Raw genomic sequence first — 22,753 nt, forward strand, 5'->3', positions numbered from 1 at the left:
TTGTCCCTCCTGTTATTTATTTTTATTCCATATGTTCCTCTCATCTGTTGACAAGGTAGATAAAAGGAGCATCAGACACAAGGTTTTCACAATCACACAGTCACATTGTGAAAGCTATATCATTATACAATCATCATCAAGAAACATGGCTACTGGAACACGCTCTACATTTTCGCAGTTCCCTCCAGCCTCTCCATTACATCTTGGATAACAAGGTGATAGCTACTTAATGCATAAGAATAACCTCCAGGATAACCTCTCCACTCTGTTTGGAATCTCTCAGCCATTGACACTTTGTCTCATATCACTCTTCCCCCTTTTGGTCGAGAAGGTTTTCTCAATCCCTTGATGCTGGGTCTCAGCTCATTCTAGACTTTTTCTCAATCCCTTGATGCTGAATCTCAACTCATTCTGGGATTTCTGTCCCACGCTGCCAGGAAGATCCACACCCCTGGCAGTCATGTCCCATGTAGACAGGGGGAGGGTGGTGAGTCTACTTGCTGTGTTGGCTGGAGAGAGAGGCCACATCTGAGCAACAAAAGAGGTTCTCTTGGGGGTGACTCTTAGGCCTAATTTTAAGTAGGCTTGACCTATACTTTCTGGGGTTAAGTTTCATAGGAACAAACCCCAAGACTGGGGGCTCAGCCTATAGCTTTGGTTGTCCACACTGCTTGTGAGAATATCAAGAATTCAACTTGGGGAAGTTGAGTTTTCCCCCGTTCTCACCATTCCCCGAAGGGGACTTGGCAAATATTTTTCCACTCACTGATCAAATCGCTCTGGGATTCATCATGGCATCACCTGGACAAACCAACAAAATCTCATGTCCTTTACAAAGTTCCATGTACTTAAGGTGTTCAATCAACTATCTACATAAGTTATATTAGGAGATGCACTAGTCAAAGTATAGATTTGTACCAAATAAACATTTTTTGCTTTAGTCTCACACATTAGTTGAAATTTTAAACTATTAAGTACCATCTATTTTCAGCACACTGCAGTAATGACATTCTTTTGTTCTTCCTCATGCAAAAACATTTTTAAAATTTGTACATTTAGTCACTATCATTATACACTCGAGGCATTCCTAGATTACACCATCTCAATCTTTATCGTCTATCTTTCTTTGTGATTTCATTTATGCCCCAGCCCTCCTCCCTCTATCATTCTTATATGCAGCTTCATTCAGTGTTTTAACATAACTGTATTACAGTTAGGTAATATTGTGCTGTCCATTTCTGAGTTTTTATATTCTGTCCTGTTGCACAATCTGTATCCCTTCAGCTCCAATTACCCAATATCTTACCTTATTTTTATCTCCTGATGGTCTCTGTTACCAAGGAAATATTCCAAGTTTATTCACTAATGTCAGTTCATATCAGTGAGACCATACAGTATTTGTCCTTTTGATTCTGGCTAATCACACGCAGCATAATGTCCTTAAGGTCCGTTCATGTTGTTACATGCTTCATAACTTTATTCTGTCTTACAGCTGCATAATATTCCATCTCATGTAAATGTCACGGTTTGTTTAGCCAGCTGTCTGTTGATGGACATTTTGGCTGTTTCCATCTCTTGGTAATTGTTAATAATGCTGCTATAAACATTGGTGTGTAAATGTCCATTTGTGTCCTTGGCCTCATGTCCTTTGAGTAGAGACAGCATATAGATGGGTCCTGTTTTTTAATCCATTCTGCTAGACTATGTCTTTTGATTGGAGAGTTTAATCCATTAACATTCAGTGTTATTACTGCATGGGTAGTACTTTCTTCTACTATTTTGCCTTCTGGATTTTATATGTCATATCTAATTTTCCTTCTTTTTACCTTTACTCATAATCTTCTTTTCTACACTCTTCTCCACACCTCTCTCTTCTGTCTTCGTATCTGTCTCTAGTGTTCCCTTTAGTATTTCTTGCAGAGCTGGTCTCTTGGTCACAAATTCTTTCAGTGATTTTTTGTCTGAAAATGTTTTCATTTCTCCCTCATTTTTGAAGGACAATTTTGCTGGATATAGAATTCTTGGTTGGCAGTTTTTCTCTTTTAATAATTTAAATATATTATCCCACTATCTTCTCACCTCCATGGTTTCTGCTGAGAGATCTGCACATAGTCTTATTGGGCTTCCCTTGTATGTGATGAATTGCTGTTCTCTTGCTGCTTTCAAGATCCTCTCTTTCTCTTTGACCTCTGACATTCTGATTATTAAATGTGTTGGAGTATGTCTATTCGGATCTATTCTCTTTGGGGTACACTGCACTTCTTGGATCTGTAATTTTAAGTCTTTCATAAGAGTTGGGAAATTACCAGTGATAATTTCCTCCATTAGTTTTTCTCCTCCTTTTCCCTTCTCTTCTCCTTCTGGGACACCCACAATACGTATATTCGTGCACTTCATATTGTCTTTCAATTCCCTGAGTCCCTGCTCATATTTTTCCATTTTTTCCCCTATAGTTTCTTTTTCTTGTTGGATTTCAGATGTTCCGTCCTCCAGTTTAGAAATCCTATGTTCTGTCTCTCGAAATCTACCATTGTAGGTTTCCATTGTTTTTTTCATCTCTTCTACTGTGTCTTTCATTCCCATAAGTTCTGTGATTTGTTTTTTCAGACTTTCAGTTTCTTCTTTTTGTTCTTTCCTTGCCTTCTTTATATCCTCCCTCAATTCATTGATTTGGTTTTTGATGAGGTTTTCCATGTCTGTTCGTATATTCTGAATTAATTGTTTCAGCTCCTGTATGTCATTTGAATTGTTGTTTTGTTCATCTGACTGGGCCATATCTTCAATTTTCTTAGTGTAATTTGTTATTTTTTGTGGGCGTCTAGGCATTTAATTACCTTAATTAGTTTATTCTGGAGATTGCTTTCACGTCTTTTATCTAGGGTTTTCTTGCTGGATGAATTTGTTGTCTATCTGTTCTTTGACATTCTGTTCAGCTTTATCTGGACCTTTAGCTTAAGTTTTGTTTAACAGAGGATAATTTTTCAGTTCTTGTTTTCTTGTTTCTTCCCCTGCTTGTGTGGGTCCTTCCCCCCACACACACTTAGAAGGGTCTACTTAGATATTATAGACCCCAGCCAGATTTTCCCAGACCAAACTGGACTCCTATCAGGAGGTAAGAGTCACCTGTGTCGGTTTTTCCTAAGGGTGAGAACCAGCACGTTGAAAGACTTTCCTGTGAAGTCTCTGGACTCTGTTTTTCTTATCCTGCCCAGGTTGTGGCGCTTGTCTGACTGCAGGTCCCACCAGCATAAGATGATGCAGTACCTTTATCTTTGGCAGACTCTGCCTGCTGGGGGCATGGTGGAGACAGAGGAGAGGTTGTAGGCTGGTTTTAATGGCTTCAAATTACCAAGTCCTGGTGTCTGAATTCCTTGGTGGAGGGATTCCACCTGGGTGGGGCTTCACCCCTCGCCTGGGGAAGGCACAGGCTCCAGATAAACCCCCCAAAGAGTTCACTTCTGCCTATGCCTGGGGCAGTTGCAGCCTGAAAAGTCCTGCCACTGTATCCAGAGGCAGTCAAGCCTTTGTAGATACACATCCACAAAAACCTCTGTTTCCTTCTCTTTTTCCCCCCTTTTTCTGTCAGTCTTGCCCCCTTGGCGCTGGGGCAAAAATGAGCAACCTCCGCTTTGATCAGGTTCACCTAAGGTGGGGGCCTATTTTTAGTCAGAATTTGTTAATTAGTTCCACAATTGGCGTTTGATTGTGCCCAGTCCCTGCTGCTGGTAAAGTCCTTTCCTTTCCCCTTGGGAAGCGGCCCATGGGGGAAGGGCGCCAACCGCCACAGCTTCGGGAACTCACGGTTTTGGGGGGTGCTCACAGCCAGTCCAGCTGGTTCAGACTGGGGTACGCTGTGTGTCCGGTCACTGACATGGCCCCAGGAGCTGTTCTGTATGTTTCTGGTTATTTAGTAGTTGTTCTGGAGGACGAACTAAAATGCACACGTTGTTAAGCCGCCATCTTGACCCGTAAGTCCCAGGTCTATTTCTGAACTCTCAATTGCTTCCACTGATCTATATGTTTATCTTTATGTCAGGTCCAGGCTGTTTTGATAACTGAGTTTTGAAATGTGCTTTAAACTCAGGAAGTGTGAGTCCTCCAACTCTTTCCTCTTTTTTCAAGATGTTTTTGGCTATTCTGGGCCTCTTAACCTTCCAAATGATTTTGATAATTTCCTTTTCTATTTCTTCAACATCAGCTGTTGGTATTTGGATTGAGATTCCATTGAATTTTAGGAATTTGTCCATTTTATCTAATGTGTCTAATTCTTTGGCATACAATTGGTTCTAATATCTTCTTATGCTCCTTTTTATTTCTGTGGGATCATAAGTAATGTAATCTCTCTCATTTCTGATTTAATTTTTTACATCTTCTCTGATTTAAATTTTTCAGTGAAGAGTTTGTTAATTTATTTGATCCTGTCAGAGAATGAATTTTTGCTTTTATTGAGTCTCTACTGTTTTTTGATTTTCCATTTCATTTATTTCTGCACTGATCTTTTTTTCTTTCCTTCTGCTTGCTTTGAGATTAGCTTGCTATTCTTTCTCTGGTTTCTTCATGTTTTTGATTAGGTCTTTTATTTTAGTTCTTTCCTCCTTTTGATTATAGGTGTTTAGAACCACAATTTTCCTCCTAGCAATGCCTTCACTGCATTCCATAAGTTTTAATATGTTATGTTCTCATTTTAATTTTTCTTGAGATATTTACTGATTTCTCTTGCAGGTTCTTCTTTGACCCATTGATTTTTTTATTGTTTCTAAAACAGAAGAAATTAATATTACTAGTAAAGAAAATGTGAATGGTATGAAAAAATAATTTTATGATTTAATTCAGTAAGAAATTAAATAAGAAACTTTAGAGTTTTGGAATGCTCACTCTAAGTGTGGATAACAAATATAAATATAAAAAATTTTAGCAAACTTTATTCTCACTATTTGTAATTCAAATATAAATATTTAGAATCAGGACAAAGAAGAAACAAATCAAATACGGGGAAAAGTTTCCCTAAGTTAGACAAGTTTTCAGGGAATCCAGTCCATGACCCTGAAATGGTGGCCTGTAGGGGCCATGTGGTATTATTGGAACCATGTTTATTTTCCCAGGTAATTTGTGTATATCTGCTGTCAGCAGCATCTGACACAGAATAACCTCACTTCTTCTATGGTGTAGCCACAGGCTCTACTGCATTAGTGACTTGTTCACACAGCCACCTATTCCTGGAGCTCCTTATGACAATATCCAGCATGGCCTTCTTTCAGATACTAGCCTAGGTATTAATATTTGAATATTGAAGCCCAACCTTGTTACCTATCAAGAGCCCACAAAAACTTCTGTGTTTCCACCAGTGTACCTCTATAATACATTTTTCTTGACTCTCTCCACTCAAGTGAACTCCAGAAGGGCAGGTATCAGTTCTGTTTATTTCATCATTGTATAGAACAGTGTGGCATATGAAAAGGATCTGAAACTATATTGAAAGAATGACAGATATTCTGATTTGGGCATTTGTTCTTTATTAAAGCCCATGTTCTGGGATTAATGTTGCGGGAAACCACTTGTAAGTATTTAAGGAACTCTGAAGAAGTCAGTTCCCAGTCAGAAAATGTTGAGGATTAGTTGGGTAGTGTCTGGGAGCTTCCTGGCACAGTTTCAGTGGTGATTAAACAAAGAACATGAATTGATTTGAGAAGAAATAGACGACCTCAACAAACCAATTGCAAGTAAAGAAATTGAATCAGTCATTAAGAAGCTTCCCAAAAAGAAAAGTTCAGGACCAGATGGCTTCACATGTGAATTCTACTAAACATTCCAGAAAGAATTAGGACCAATCCTGCTCAAGCTCTTCAAAATATAGAAGAGGAGGAACAGCTACCTAACTCATTCTATGAAGCCAACATTACCTTCATACCACAGCCAGACAAAGATATTACAAACAAAAAATAAAACTATAGAACAATCTCTCTAATGAACATAAATGCAAAAATCCTCAACAAAATTCTACAGACCAATCTCTCTAATGAACATAGATGCAAAAATCCTCAATAAAATTCTAGCAAATCAAATCCAGCAGCACATTAAAAGAATTACATACCATGATCAAGTGGGATTCATCCCAGGTATGCAAGGATGGTTCAACATAAGAAAATCAATTAATGTAATACACCATATCAACAAATCAAAGCAGAAAGCTACATGATCATCTCAATTGATGCAGAAAAGGCATTTGACCAAATTCAACATCCTTTCCTGCTGAAAACACTTCAAAGGATATGAATAGAAGGGAACTTCCTAAAAATGATAAAGGGAATATATGAAAAATCCACAGCTAACATCATCTTCAATGGGGAAAAACTGAAAACTTTCTCTCTAAGATCAGGAACAAGACAAGGATGTCCACTATCACCACTGTTATTCAACATTGAGGTTCTATCCAGAGCTATTAGGCAAGTAAAAGAAATACAAGACATCAGAATTGGAAAGGAAGAAGTAAAATATCACTGTTTGCAGATGAAATGGTACTATATGTTGAAAACCTTGAAAAATCCACAGCAAAACTACTAGAGCTAATAAGTGAGTACAGCAAAGTGTCAGGTTACAAGATCAACACTCAAAATTCTGTAGTGTTTCTATACACTAGGAATGAACAATCTGAGGGGGAAATCAAGAAAAAATTCCATTTATAGTGAAAAGAATAAAACATTTAGGAATAAATTTAACTAAAGAGACAAAAGACCTGCACAAAGAAAACTACAAGAAATTGTTAAAAGAAATCACAGAAGACCTACATAGATGGAAGGGCATACCATGTTCATGGATTGGGAGACTAAATATAGTTAAGATGTCAATTCTACCTAAACTGATTTATAGATTCAATGCCATACCAATTAAAATCCCAAAAACTTACTTTTCAGAAATAGAAAAACCAATAATCAAATTTATATGGCAGGGCAGGGTGCCCTGAATAGCTAAAAGTATCCTGAGAAAAAAAATGAAGTCAGAGGTCTCATGCTACCTGAATTTAAGATGTATTATGAAGCTACAGTGGTCAAAACAGCATGGTACTGGCATAAAGATAGATATACTGACCAATGGAATAGAATAGAGTGTTCAGATATAGACCTCTTCATCTATGGGCAGTTGATCTTTGATAAGATAGTCAAGCCAAATCACCTGGGACAGAACAGTCCCTTCAATAATGTTGGCTAGGGAGCTGGATTTCCACATGCAAAAGAATGAAGAGGATCCCCATCTCATACCCTGTATAAAAATTAACTCAAAATTGATCAAAGACCTAAATATTAGATCTAAGACCATTAAACTGTTAGAAGAAAATGTAGGGTAATATCCTATATCATATACTAGGAGGCAGTTTCCTAGACCTTACACCCAAAGCACAAGCATTGAATAAATAAATAAATAAATAAATAAATAAATAAATAAATAAATAAATAAATAAATAAATAAATAGAAACTCCTCAAAATTAAACACTTTTGCACATCAAAGAACTTCATCAAGAAAGTAAAAAGACAGCGTACACAATGGGAGACAATATTCAGAAATGATAATCAGATAATGGTCTAGTATCCAGAATATATAAGGAGATTGTTCAACTGAACAACAAAAAGACAAACAACCCAAATACAAAATGGGCAAAAGACTTGCATGGACACTTCTCAGAAGAGGAAATGCAAATGGCCAAAAGACACATGAAAAGATGCTCAACTTCCCTGGCTATTAGGGAAATGCAAATCAAAATCACAATGAGATATTATCTCATACCCACCAGAATGGCCATTATCAATAAAACAGAAAATGACAAGTGCTGGAGAAGATGTGGAGAAAGAGGCACACTTATTCACTGTTGGTGGGAAGGTCAAATGGCACAACTGCCATGGAAGGCAGTTTGATGTTTCCTCAAAAAGCTAAATATAGAATTGCCATATGACCTGGCAATACCATGGTTAGGCATCTACTCAGAGGACATGAGGGCAAGGACACAAATGAACATTTTCAAACCAGTGTTTATAGGAGTATTATTTACAATTGTGAAAAGATGGAAACAGCCAAAATGTCCATCAACAGATGAGTGGCTAAACAAACTGTCATGTATACATATGATGGAATATTATTCAGCTGTAAGATAGAATAAAGTTATGAAGTATGTAACCACATGGATGGACCTTAAGGACATTATGCTGAGTGAGATTAGCCAGAAACAAAAGGACAAATACTGTATGGTCTCACTTATGATATGAACTGACATTAGTGAATAAACTTGGAGAATGTCATTGGTAACAGACCATCAGGAGATAGAAATAGAGTAAGATATTAGGTAATTGGATCTGAAGGGATACAGATTCTGCAACAGATTGTAAAAACTGAGAAATGGATAGCACAATACTACCTAACTGTAATACAATTATGTTAAAACACTGAATGTAGGTAAATGTAAGAATGATGGAGGGAGGAGGGCTGATGGCACAAATCAAATCAGAAAGACAGATAGATGATAAAGACTGAGATGGTATACTCTAGGAATGCCTAGAGTGTATAATGATAGTGACTAAAATGTACAAATTTAAAAAATGTTTTTACATGAGGAAGAACAAAGGAATGTCATTACTGCAGGGTGTTGAAAATAGATGGTAATTAATATTTTAAAATTTTAACTTCTGTCTGAGACTAAAATAAAAATGTTTATTTGGTACTAAATTTATATTTTGACTAGTGCCTAGTTCCCAATATAACTTATGTAGATAGCTTAATTGAACACCGTAAGTACATGGAACCTTGACTAAATCATGAGATTTTGTTGGTTTGTCCAGAGTGATTTGAACAGTGAATAAAAAAGTATTTGCAAAGTCCCCTTTGGGGAATGGTGAGAAACGGGGAAAATGCAACTTCCCCAAGTTGAATTCTTGATATTCTCACAAGCAGTATGGGTAACCAAAGTAATAGGGTGAGCCCCCAGTCTTGGGGTTTATACATATGAAACTTAACCCCACAAAGGATAGGTCAACCCTACTTAAAATTAGGCCTAAGAGTCACCCCCAAGAGAACCTCTTTTGTTGTTCAGGTATGGCCTCTTTCTCTCCAGCCAATACAACAAGCAAACTCATTGCCCACTACCTGTCTCTACATGAGACATGACTCCCAGGGGTTTGGACCTTCCTGACAATGTGGGACAGAAATCCTAGAATGAACTGTGACTCAGCATGAAGGGATTGAGAAAACCTTCTCAAACAAAACGGGGAAGAGTGAAATGAGACAAAATAAAGTGTCAATGGCTGAGAGATTCCAAATGGAGTCGAGAGGTTATACTGGAGGTTATTCTTATGCATTAAGTAGATATCACCTTGTTATCTAAGATGTAATGGAGAGGCTGGAGGGAACTGCCTGAAAATATAGAGCTGTGTTCCAGTAGCTATGTTTCTTGAAGATGATTGTATAATGATATAGCTTTCACAATGTTACTGTGTGATTGTGAAAACCTTGTGTCTGATTCTCTTTTTATCTATGTTATCAACAAATGAGTAAAACATATGGAATAAAAATAAATAATAGGGGGAACAAATGTTAAAATAAATTTAGATTGAAATGCTAGTGATCACTGAAAGGAAGGGGTAAGGGGTATGGTATGTATGAAATTTTTTTCTGTTGTCTTTTTATTTCTCTTCTGAATTGATGTAAGTGTTCTAAGAAATGATCATGATGATGAATATGCAACTATGTGATGATATTGTGAATTACTGATTATATGTGTAGAATGGAATGATCAAAAGTTGAGAATTTGCATTTGTTATTTTTAAAAATTAATAATAAAAAAATGAAGATACAAATAGATAAAACAAGAAATTCAGAGTGAGATCATTACCACAGACCCCATGGAAATAAAAATAGTATATTATGAAGAATGTTGTGCCAACAGTTCTCAATGATGTAGGTGAAATGAACAATTTCCTGGAAACATTTGATGAACCTATGCTGCTAATCAAAGAAGTATGCTCAACATTAGTAGTTTTAAGTAAAATGTGAATCAAAACCACAATCAGATATGTCACACCTACCAAATGGCCACCATTAAACAAATAGAAAACTACAAGTGCTAGTGAGGATGTGAAAACATAGGAACACTTATTCATTGTTGATGAGAATGTAAAATGGTATAGCCAGTGTGGATGACAGTTTGGGTGTTCCTCATGAAGCTAGGTATAGAACTTTAATCCCACTATTTGGTATATACTCAAAAGAACTGATAGGAGGTATGCAAACAGACATTTGCACACTGATTTTCATAGCACACATTCACAATCGCCAATAAAAGGAAGTAACCCAAGTGTCTGTCAACCAATGATTGGATTACCAATATGTGGTATACACATAAGATTGACTATTATTCTGCAGTAAGAAGGAATGAAGTTCTGAAGCCTGTAACACGGATGAACCTTGACATTAATTTGAGAAATGACATACATAAAGGACAAATATTACATGATCTTACTAATATGAACTAACTATAATAAGTAAATTCATAAAGTTAAAATCCACAATATAGTTACCAGGAGATAGAATGAGGGTACAGAGTACATGTGGATGCATGGGGTGTTCATAATTTTTAACTAGGTTTAATTTCAATGTTTAGATATTGATAGAGGTGATAGTAGCCAATTATATTGAGTTTAATTAATAGCAGTGAATTATGTGCTTGTGACTGAAATGGGAAATTTAGAGTCATGTGTGACACTAGATGAGAAAGTAGAGAAAGCAAAACATGGTATTGTGATCCTTGTGGTGGATAATGACTGTGATTAATAGTACAAATATAAAAATGTTCTTTCATGGACTAGAAGAAATGTACATCAGTATTGCAAGGAGTTAATAATTGATTGGCATGTGGGACAGATGCACGTATTGCAAAACTAAGGGTTATAGTTAACAGTAATGTTTTAATATTCTATCATCAACAGTAACAAATATACCAAATCAATGCTAAGTGTCAGTAATAAGGAGAAATGAGGGCTATGGAATTTTTTTTATTAATGAAAGTGTTCTCAAATTGATTGTGGTGATGAATGGACAGCTGTGCACATTATGAAGAATGTGCACAACATTCTTCATAATATACTATTTTTATTTCTATGGGGTCTGTGGTAATGATCTCACTCTGAATTTCTTGTTTTATCTATGTATTTCTAAGGTGATACATAGAAATTCAGCCACCTGGGCAGCCACCTGGGCAGGGAAAATGTCACATTCCAATTCACAATTTGAATTTGTCTGCTGGGACATTTCTCCAGGATTCTATTTCCCCCAGGATAGCTGTGTAACTTGCCTTCAACAATTAACTAAGAAGTAAATTTGAAATTTTAATGTATAACTGATATTAATCTTCTAAATAGAGAGGAGAGTTTATCATACAAAGTTCATCTGCCACTTTGTAAAAACTAATCAGGGGAATTTCTTCTCTTTCCTGCAGATAACAGTAATTTGATCATAAATCTGAATAGACTGTAGGTAGTGTAATGAGGAGGTCCACTGAGTAGTGGATAAGAAGAGACTCATTTTCTGAGTTGTCCACAGTAGAACCAGTATTTTTGCATGTGTCATTTATACATTTGTATACTTCAACTTTAGAAAGCTCCAGGTTTCACACAAATGTCAGAAGAAATTTTCAAAGTGTGTTTGAGGTCCTCTCGTCACTTGCAGTGCTTTGTCAATGTGTACTTGTAGTAGGAAGTATTAAAGCATACCAGGAGTTTAGAAAAACCTGGTTCCCATTGTAATCTGAATACCCAAGGCTAGATAAAAGAGATAATTGCAAGTTCATAATGGTAAATTTACCATACTACAGATATGCAGGGTGTCTGCTCAGACTATGTGATTATTCTTTGTTTTATTAGCTTTTCATGATGGGAAATAATGTGCAGAGGACGTGTAATTGATGAAACAGTTGTTTCTCTAGAGTTCCCCTGCCCTCCATTCAACCACAGCCTCTATTTTTATATTTTATATCTATATTTGTTCTGGTTTTTCACAGCATGTTCTTAATTTATGCCCATCTAGACCATGAAGTGTGAATTTAATTAAACTCTTACAATAATTTCTTTATTTAATTACATTCTTTAAATTTATTTAATTACATTCTTTAAGTAATGGAAGATTTTAATACAATACTTGGGGTAGGCATGCATATTCCCCAATGATCAGATTTCTAGTTTCAACAATTTCTTTAGGTCTCTGCTTCTCTGTCCAATTTCTCTTGGCCAAACCATCATTTTACTAATGAAGAAATCCCATTCCTAAGATTTTAAGATCTGTGCAAATCTTTTACATAAGGATGCATTCATTGAAGTATTTATATCCATTTATATCAGTGGATATCATGATATCTGCTTAACCTATAATGGAAATGTGAGGGACAGTTGCTTGTGTACATGGATTAAACAAATGAAATTAGTGGAATGCAAATACATATCAAGAGATAGCAGAGATAACTTTTAAATGTGAATGGCTTTGATATCCCTGGATTTTAATGAAAATCCATAATCACTACTAAAATTCAGATATATGTCACTATGGTTTTAGTTTGCTGAAACTGCCTGAATTGCAGTATAATGGAAACAGAGTGGCTTTCAAAGAGGGACTTATTAAGTTGAAGTTTAACAGTTATAAGGCCATGAAAATGTTCACATGAAGGCATCCAGAGAAAGATACCTTAGCTCTAAAGGAAGGGCTGATGGAGATCAGGGTTTCTCTCTCAGCTGGAAGAGCACAGGGTGATTTCTGCTAGCTTTTTTTCCTCATTTCATCAGACTTCCCAGGGACATTTTCCTTCTGTTGCAAAGGTTTTTAACTGTGTAGGCTCTGTTAGTACTGGTGGCTTTAATTTTTTTCAAAGAGGTTCCCTCTTCAAGGACTCCAGTAAGCAAACCCACCATGAATAGGTGGAGACACATTTCCATGGAAACCATGTAATCAAAAGTTAGTACCCACGATTGGGTCAGTCACATCCCCAAGGAAACAATCAGAAAGGTTCCACCCAGCCATATTGAAGGAGGATTAAAAGAAGCTTTTCTAGGGTACACAATAGCTTAAACCACCACATTCCACCCTTTGGACCCCTAAAAAGACACTCTTTCCAAATGCAAACTACATTCATTTCATAACAATATCATAAAGCATTAAACCATTTCAGTTACAATACAAATACCAGACAAAGTCAAAACCAGTATAATCTTATAAAAGTCAACTACAGACATGGTCTGTCCTAAGGCAAAATTCTTCTCTGGCTCTAGGGACAGTCATAGGATACATATTTCCATTTTTATAAGGAGTAATTGGAAGGATCACAGGGGTCACTGGACCCATAACATTCTGAAAATCTGCAGGGCTAAGGCCATTAGATCTCAAAGTCTGAGTCACAACCTCAGGATTTTAGAAAGCAGAAGTCTCACCTTTTCCAATGGCCTATGAAAAGCCCAGCTCTCTCCAAATGTAACCTTGGGGGACTTTGGGGAGTCCAGTTTTTCTCAGCTCCACCCTCTCTAAGTATTGTGGCTGTATCCGGGCTCTCTGCCATCTCTAGAACACACAATTAATGCCTCCAGAACAATGGAGTGATAACCAGGCTCTCCCCAATCCTCAAGGAATGTGCTCCACATACTCCAAGGCCTTAAGTGGCAATGAGGTGGAAGGACTGCCTTCTGCATTGGGGGCAAACTCACCCTCTCCAAGTGCTTGGGTGACTCTGCTTTCCTGGTTGAAGGTATTTTTACTTCATTCTCTAACTTTCATAGGTCTACTTCTGAAGTTATTTTTCCTCCGATTTGTCCTTTTTCTGTCCCTTTTCATCCATACTGAAAGTGGTTCCGTTTATACAGATCCCACTACGCTCTTGTTGATTTTCTATGCAGTATGCTGGGATCATGCCCATAGACAAAATGACTTTTCACAAATCCTACCTGGATAACTCCATCTCTAATACTCGCTTGTCCTGTAATGGCTGGCTGCTTCCATATTTGGTCAGATTCTCACATGGGGTACTATTTTCTGGGGTTTCACTTTCTGGAAGCCCAGAATTTTACAGACCATCAATTTCTGGTTTCTTTATACCCAAGAGTTCAGTTCTTAGCTTATCTCTTTCCTGTCACATTCCACTACAAGCTGCCAGGAGAAACCTAGCTGCAGTTTCCACATTTAATTTGGAAATCTCTTTGGGTAAGTGCCCAAGTTCATGGATTTTAAAATCTGCCTTCCATCCAAGCCAGTCAATTTTTAAATTTTTTTAAGCATAACAATGTACAAACATGAACATTCTTACCATATGATCATTTCATTCTTGGTATATAATCGATAACTCACAATATCATCACATAGTTGTGTATTTATTATCATGGTCATTTCTTAGAACATTTGCATCAATTCAGAGAAAGAAATAAAAAGAAAAAAAGTTCATACATACCTTACCCCTTACCCCTCCCTTTCATTGATCACTGGTATTTCAATCTACGAAATTTATTTTAAAGTTTGTTCTCCCTATTATTTATTTTTAATCCATATGTTTTACTCATATGCCCATACCATATCTGAAAGGAGAATCAGACACAAGGTTTTCACAATCACACAGTCACATTGTGAAAGCTGTATCATTATACAATCATCTTCAAGAAACATGGCTACTGGAACACAGCTCTACATTTCAGACTCTTCCCTCCAGCCTCTCCATTTTACCTTAATTAAAAAGATTATATCAACATAATGCAAAAGAGTAACCTCCAGGATAACCTTTCAGCTCTGTTTGAAATCTCTCAGCCATTGACACTTTATTTTGTCTCATTTCTCTCTCTTCCCCCTTTTTGTCAAGAAGGTTCTCTCAATCCCTTGATGCTGAGTCCCAGCTCATTCTAGGATTTCTGTCCCACACTGCCAGGAAAGGTTTACACCTCAGGAGTCGTGTCCCACGTACAGAGGGGGAAGGCATGAGTTTGCTTGTCATGCTTCCTGAGAGAGACGCCACATCCGAGCAACAAAAGAGGTTCTCTGGGGATGACTCTTAGGCCTAATTTTAAGTAGACTTAGCCTATCCAAAGCCAGTGAATTTTGCCAGATTGTCATTTTAAAACAAGAATCACCTTGCTTCCGGTTTATAATAACATATGCACCATTTCTGTCTAAGGCCTTTTCAGAGATATCTTTAGATTCCAAATTTCTACTAACAGTCTAAACAAAGCATTCCAGGCCTTCTCTGTCAAGATCCTCACAACTCTTCCAAATCTTCCCCTTATCCATTTAAAAGCATTCCAACATGTTCGATATTTGCAGACTACAGCAGCACCCCACTTCTTTTGTATCAAAATTTGTTTTAGTTTGCTGAAGCTGCTGGAATTGCAACCAAGTATGGAATGGCTTTTCAAAGGGGTGTTTATTAAGTTCCAAGTTTACAGTTCAAAGGCCATGAAAATGTTCATATTAGAGCATCAAGAGAAAGTCACCTTAACTCCAAAGAAAGGGCTGATGTAGGTCAGAGCTTCTCTCTCTCGGCTGGGAGGGCACATGGTGACATCTGCTAGCTTTCTTTCCTCATTTCATAAGACTTCACTGGGGGCATTTTCCTTCTGCTCCAAAGTCTCTGGTTGTGTAGGTTCTGATGATACTGGTGGCTCTGTTGGCTCTAGTGGCCCTAAGGCTTTTTAAAAATAGATTTCTCTTAAAGGACCCCAGTAAACCCTCATACCTTGAATGGGTGGAGACATCTCTATTGAAACTATCTAATCAAAAGTTACCAATGATAATTGAATGGGTCACATCTCATGGAACCAATCAGAAAATTCCACCCAGCAATACTGAATGTAGATTAAAGGACATGGCTTTCCCTTGGTACATAAAAGGAACAGCTTCATTGGGATCCCTGTGACCAAGTTAGCAGTCATAGAAATAACTAATGATAGCAATAAAATAGTAAACTTTGATTTATTACTGATTTAATAAATAATAATAAATTAAAAAATAATAATAAATGAGGGAAAAGTGGAGATATTTTCCTTACAGCCAAAGGCCCACTAACTATTGTAAAGACATGAATGTTAGGAAACTATATTTTACAAACATTATGATAATTGTCTATCAAGAATTATCAATGCAGGGTGGTGCAATGGTGGCTCAGAGGCAGAATTCCTACCTGCCACACCAGAGACCTGGGTTTGATTCCTGGAGCCTATCCATGCCAAAAAAAGAATTATCAATACATGCTAAAACTAATGGGTGAAATTTAAGAAGTAACAGGATACTTGCATAGTCTCAAATATGTCCCCACAAAATTCTTATTCATTACAAGAAGTAAAAGGTATCTCTGTGAAGAAGCCTGGCAGTCTACACCTTAGCTGAAGGATCGAGCTGCCATCACCAGTAAGACACCTTGTGCCCACCCTATGTGATATGCATGGACAAATATGGTATCCCTTCAGGGTATTCCTGCAAAAGATGCATGCCTGCATTCAATAACAGAGATTAGAGAAACACACACTGAGGCACATACTCCACAAGGAAAGTCAGAAATCTGATTGAAGTATTCAGAGACATGGTAAATAAATGCAATGCCCCATTTTGAAGAGAGTCATTCTTTTGTAAATGACATAACTGGGACAATTTGTGAAACCTGAATGGAGGTGAAATGTGAGTGAATGGTAGTGATATATCAGTGTTAGAGTAAAAAAAAATTAAGATGGGCAATTTTTTTTTTTTTTAAGATGGGCAATTTTTTAAGTTAGGAGACTGTTCCTGATTTGCAGGGCACACACTAAGATATTTGGGGTTGAGGAGGCATCAGTCTGGCCACTTAGAAAGTTCAGAAGAAAAATTTCAGGAAAAAAGGCAAAGAGAGGTTGAGAGACAAAGAGAAAAGCTTAGGTAGGTGGGTTGTAGGTGCCTTGACCAATAAGAAATGTGACTGATCTGTTACTAAGCAGAAAGTATAAGTAAATAATGGTAACTCATAGAAGTGAAGGAACCCAAAAATCTACTCGTTGAACTTTTATGAAGGATTAAATATTTTCTGTAAACCAAATTTAAATGCTTTATTTGCTCTCCTAAACCCAGCAGGATTCCACTATACTCCTGTCTCAGCCCCAAATTTTGGAAGGAGCTCTGCATTAAGCTACACCGATTCAGGCACCAGTTTCTCCTTTAATAGCCCTGTCAACCCAGTGTAAATGCTATGTCTCTCTCCTTGCAGATGAGAGGGATGAGCAGAGGTTATCCTGGCATGCTAAGAAACTTATAAAAATACCAAAATTAAAAATACTATCTTCTTTCTTCTACCTTAAATTCAGTTCTATTATGTTAATATATTTTGGGTAAAGTACTACTTCATTTTCATGGATAGTCTGAAAAAATGGCAATAAACAACACCTAGCACCCACTCACCTGCCTATGTGTGTTATCTAAGATCCTGCTTCAGCAAAAGAGGAAAAGGATAGCAATCAAATAGTAAATAAATATATAAAGAACAGAAAAAACCTATAAAAACAACCTTCTTGCTGTATTGTATGCCTCTTGCAAAAGCACCCACATGTCTGTTTTACGTGTCTACTCAAACTTTCTACCTAATTGCTCCACCGGTGCTGTGCCCTTGAATTATTTTTCACAATGTGGTCAAGAACCTAGGAACTCAATGCCAGCAACATGCTGAGTCCCTGATAGATGATCTTTTGAGTGCTTGATGTGAGATCTACTGGATAATTAATGGGGAATTGTGGAATCACTAGTGGAGGGCCACCAATGATCTGATCTTTTTCCCACCTGCTTCCCAAGAAAAGCCATGATCACAAAATTCATCTTTGACTGAAAGATTAGTTGATGAATGAAATTCAAAGAAATTTAATATCCTGTCAGAGTATCTTTTAATTATTTATATTAAGGACACCCTAAATTTTGCTTTCTATTGAAAAATAACACATATACAGGAAAGTGTACTTTTTGAACAGTTGATTTTTCAGGAGATCAAAAATCACTTAACCAACTCCATTTAACCCCATTTTACCAAAACCCAGATAAAGTAATCAAATATTGCCAGAATTCTTCCTGCTCCATTCCAGTCTTTATCCCTTTGAAGAGTAATCCTCATCTTGATTGCTTACACTGTGATTTAGTTGTACATGTTCTTCAGCTTGATATAAATGTAATCATACAGTATAACTCTCTCTTTAATGTAGTATTATGAAATTCTGTTGCATTTGGTTGTGCATAAAGCATGGGACCCAGGGTCTGATGTAGGCAGATCGTTCCCTGATTTTTCTCCTTAAGATGACACCTTCTTCCCTTAGTCTTCAGTGCTGTCCCTGCTGAAAAGGCCCTCTTTCCATGCTTCTCTTAAGTCCCAGGTACTGACTCAGATGTCCTATTTCAAATCCACATCTATCTCTCTACTCTAAAGGTAGTTCAAGGAAAGATGCCAAGATAAAACATGTTGGGATCACAAAAGAAATTGCCAAAATTCAAATGCTCACAATAGTGACAGTAAAGTGAACATCAATGGAACATGCAACATCAGGAGGTTAGTGATGCTAACAAATAGTATGTGCATGCCAGGAAGTTCCAGGAACTCAAGAGAACAGGAATAGAAGTGAGGTAGTAAGCAAGTACAGTGCATAGTGTAATCTGTATGTAGAGAACCTGAGTAGACAGAGAAATCCTTAATAGGTGCAGGAGTTTAAGATGATGCAGACTCTTCAATCCCAAGACAGAATGGAGGGGTCAGATGGGAAGAACCTAATGAGCCCTTGAGGAACCTGGAATTGACACATTTGGTGTAGTTGGCATGATCCTGAAGGGAAATGTGCTTTATTTTGAAAGAAAACACAAAGGTGTAAGAAAAAGCATCATAAATTCTGGCTCTCTAAAGGGAGGACAGGGAGAAAGCCTAAACTAGTGCATTTTCTTCTCCACCAAACCAGATCAAAGAACATGTAAATCCACAGTTATGTTTCCTCATGGAACGGGACCAGCAGAAGGTCTGTCTTTTCTTGTGGTACTGGCAGTTATCTTCACCAAGCACACTCAGAGAGCAGTTTGTCTTCACAAGTTTATATCTATGCTCCTTGTACTCTGTGGATACCTCTGATGTATTTAAGGAAGGCCTTCACCTACCCTGGCTGCTGGAAAGGAGCATGGGGAGTGAGCACTGTGGGCATGGTGAATTGCAGTTCCTAAAGCAATCTGAAATCCTTGCCAATGTTCAAAAATTTATTGGTCAAGCTTTAAACAGACATCTTCCTCCATTTGTCTTGTGATCACAACAGATTCGTTTCCCTGAATTTTCAGGCCACTTTTCTTAGTGACTTCCACAAAATGTGAATGTAGGAAGGGACTCATAAGAGTTTTCTTTTCCAAAATATAATTATGAAATTTTTCTTAAAAGTAATGAAAGCTGAAAGAATTTTACTTCTAATGGCTAGAGCCCACAAGAGTTTCTACCATTAAAATTTGAATGTACTTGATATATCACATCACTGATTGATTGAGCCAACTTTTTCCATTTCTAAGAAAGTTGAAGACATCAGTTACTTATGTAACAAAACCTCTCTCAAGTTATAGACCATTAACCTTACCTCCATAAATATTCTCATGTCAATCCCTGCCATGCCATTCTGACATCTATTACTAATAGACAACCAGTGTTCTGATTTTGTTTTCCATCATGTACAAGTTTTTCCTGTTCTAAGTATTAGCTTCTACTTTATCAACTATTTTGCACAAGGCTTCTTTCACTTATTATATGAATGTTATAAAATATCATTAACTAAATTTTTAAATATTTAATTATTTTCAATTGTATTAATTGAAATTAATTAAATAATTACCACCAATTATTTGCATAGTTTCCTATAAATGGAAACCTGGACTTTTTCCAGTTTAGGGCTTGTTTTAGTTTGTTAAGCTGCCAGAATGCAATATATTAGAAACAGAACAGTTTTTAAAAAGGGAATTTATTAAATTGCAAGTTTAAAGTTATAAGTCCATAAAAATGTCCTACTTAAGGCATTAACTAGAGGATACATTCACTCAAGAACGGCTGATGCCATCTGGAACACCTCTGTTAGGTGGAAAGGCACATGGTAATATTCGCTAACTTTCTTTTCAAACTTCTTGTTTTATGAGGCTACTGGTGGTATTTTGTTTCTTCATCTCCAAAAATCTCTGGCTATGTGGGCTCTCAAGCTTTTTTCGAAATCATTCCCTCTTAAGGGGCTACACTATGCAACCTCATCTTGAATGGGTGGGAACACATCTCCATGAAAACCACCTCATCAAAAGATACCACCCACAATTATGTGGGTACTATCTCTATGGAAACAACTTAATGAAAAGATCCCACCCAGGAATACTGAATGAGGATTAAAGACCAGGGCTTCTCTTGGGTATACAACAGTTTCAGCCCAGCACAGGACTATTAGGAATAAATATGCTATGAACATACTTATAGATATCATTTCATAGGATTCTTACAGGGTTTGGAGTTAAATATCACCTTTTCTTGGTAACCTAAGGAAACTTGCTCATGGTCAGACAAGTTCTAACAGACTCAGGATCATCTCTGACATTAATGATTTGTACTCTGCTGTGGTCCTGGTTCATGGCAAAATATGCACTAGTTGGTTACTTTCCTATAACATGGTATCCAGTATGAGAGTAGAAAAGCAGATCAATCCAAACCTTGGGCTGAAGCATAGCTGGTTCTGCTGACATGCAAACCCACCATTGAGTAATAAATGCTCAGTATTTTGTGCCACTGTGTTTCTGTCATGATCTTTTATGCAGTGAACATTGATTAATAAAGAAATACACATTCCACACTTAAGGAGAATTAAAGTGTTGAATTCTGTTAAAAACACTACATTTAATGTCTATTAATTGTACATGCCTTGTGTCTCAGTGATAGGCCCCACATAACCAGAATAAAGGACTCACAATAATGAATATCAATAGAGATTAATTTCCCAGATTTTACAGATGATTTTTAAGTAGATTAACTAAGCCCAATGATAATGTGCACATACTTTAAGCAAAAATTAGGTTACTTCATACAACAATCAGTTCATCGAGGTGGAAAATACAAATACTTTCACAAAGACAATGAAGTAAAGAATTAGAAAAAGTCAAGAAGTATTACTCCTTGTAGAGAAAATTTTAAAATTCTATAACTTAATATTTTACTATATTCTAAAATACAAGAGAAGCTATTAGAGCAATATTCCTTTACTAAAGGAAAAACATCGTTAGATTTGTATCTTTGAAAAATAAAAGTGAATTTAGCTCTATTGAAATGTACAGATTTTTAATGTATAGTTTGAAAATTTTTGACTAAAGCATATACCAGAGTAACTCAGTCACAATAAGGGATTTCCACAGATTCCCTATCTCTCTGTCCAACTATTTCTCACCAAGATACACAGGCAAAAATAAATTCTCTTCTCAGATCACTTCTTGTTAGTCTAGATAGTGGCAGAGGCCACAGGTGGAATAGTCTGTGTCTAATGATGAGGCCAGGGACAGGAGCTGAACATGTAAACGTCATGATGGGACACCATGGCATGAATTATGCCCCCATGGAAATTCACTCTGGGTCAGAGAGTCAATATGCCTTCTGTACCTGATGGAATAATGCCACAAATGATGCTTTCTATGGGAGGGCCACCAATGGGACAAATGCCTGAATTGATGTCTTCAGTAATGCCTGGAATGATGATGTCTCATATGTCTCAGGCTTCCATGCAGCCTGCTTATCATTAGGCGTAAATAACATGGATACAGCAGCAGGTACAACATCCAATGGAAGATCAATGTGGACTGAACATAAATCACTTGATGCAAGGACTTATTACTACAATAATGAAACAAAACAGTCTACCTGGGAGAAACCAGATGATCTTAAGACACCTGCTGAGCAACTGTTATCTAAATGCCCTATAAGGAGTACAAATTGGACCCTGGAAAGACTTACTATTATAATTCTCAAGCAAAAGAATCCCACTGGCCCAAACTAAAGAAGTTGAGGATCTTGAGGGATACCAGAATACCATTGTTGCTGGAAGTCTTATTACAAAATCAAACCTGCATGCAGTAATCAAAGCTGAAGACATCAGTAAACAGGAAAAGTCTACCATGACATCTACAGCCCCAGTTCCCACCACAGAAATTCCAACTGCAATAAGCACTGTGGCTGCTACAGAAACAGTAGTTATTGTTGTTGCTGCTGCAGTGGCCACCTGTTCCAGTTTGCTAGCTACTGGAATACAACACACCAGAGATGGATTGGCTTTCAATAAAAGGGGATTTATTTAGTTGACATATAGTTCTTCAGAGGAAAGGCAGCTAATTTTCAACTGAGGTTCTTTCTTACATGGGAAGGCACAGGGTGATCTCTGCTGGCCTTCTCTCCAGGCCTCCGGGTTCCAACAACTTTCCCCAGGGTGATTCCTTTCTGCATCTCCAAAGGCCTGGGCTGAGTTGCAAGTGCCAAGATGGGGTATGCTGAGCTGCTTGGGCTGTCCTATGTTGAGCTCTCTCATTTAAGCACCAGCCAATTAAATCAAACATCATTGCAGCAGGCACTCTTCCTAGCCAACTGCAGATGTTATCAACAACAGATGAGGTTCACGTGCCATTGGCTCATGTCCACAGCAATAGAACTAAGTACCTTCACCTAGCCAAGTTGACACCTGAATCTAATTACCACATGTCCACCCCTTGTCACTT

At 37.2% G+C, this 22,753-nt stretch overlaps 1 long non-coding RNA gene across 1 annotated transcript in view; it reads left to right on the forward strand.

Annotated features, from left to right (window-relative positions):
- LOC143653474 (uncharacterized) overlaps nt 1–22,753 on the forward strand; it is an 87,271-nt gene that overhangs the window by 18,994 nt on the left and 45,524 nt on the right. The window lies entirely within an intron of this gene.

Source organism: Tamandua tetradactyla, chromosome 13 (genome assembly GCF_023851605.1).
Source record: "Tamandua tetradactyla isolate mTamTet1 chromosome 13, mTamTet1.pri, whole genome shotgun sequence".
Lineage (NCBI taxonomy): Eukaryota > Metazoa > Chordata > Mammalia > Pilosa > Myrmecophagidae > Tamandua > Tamandua tetradactyla.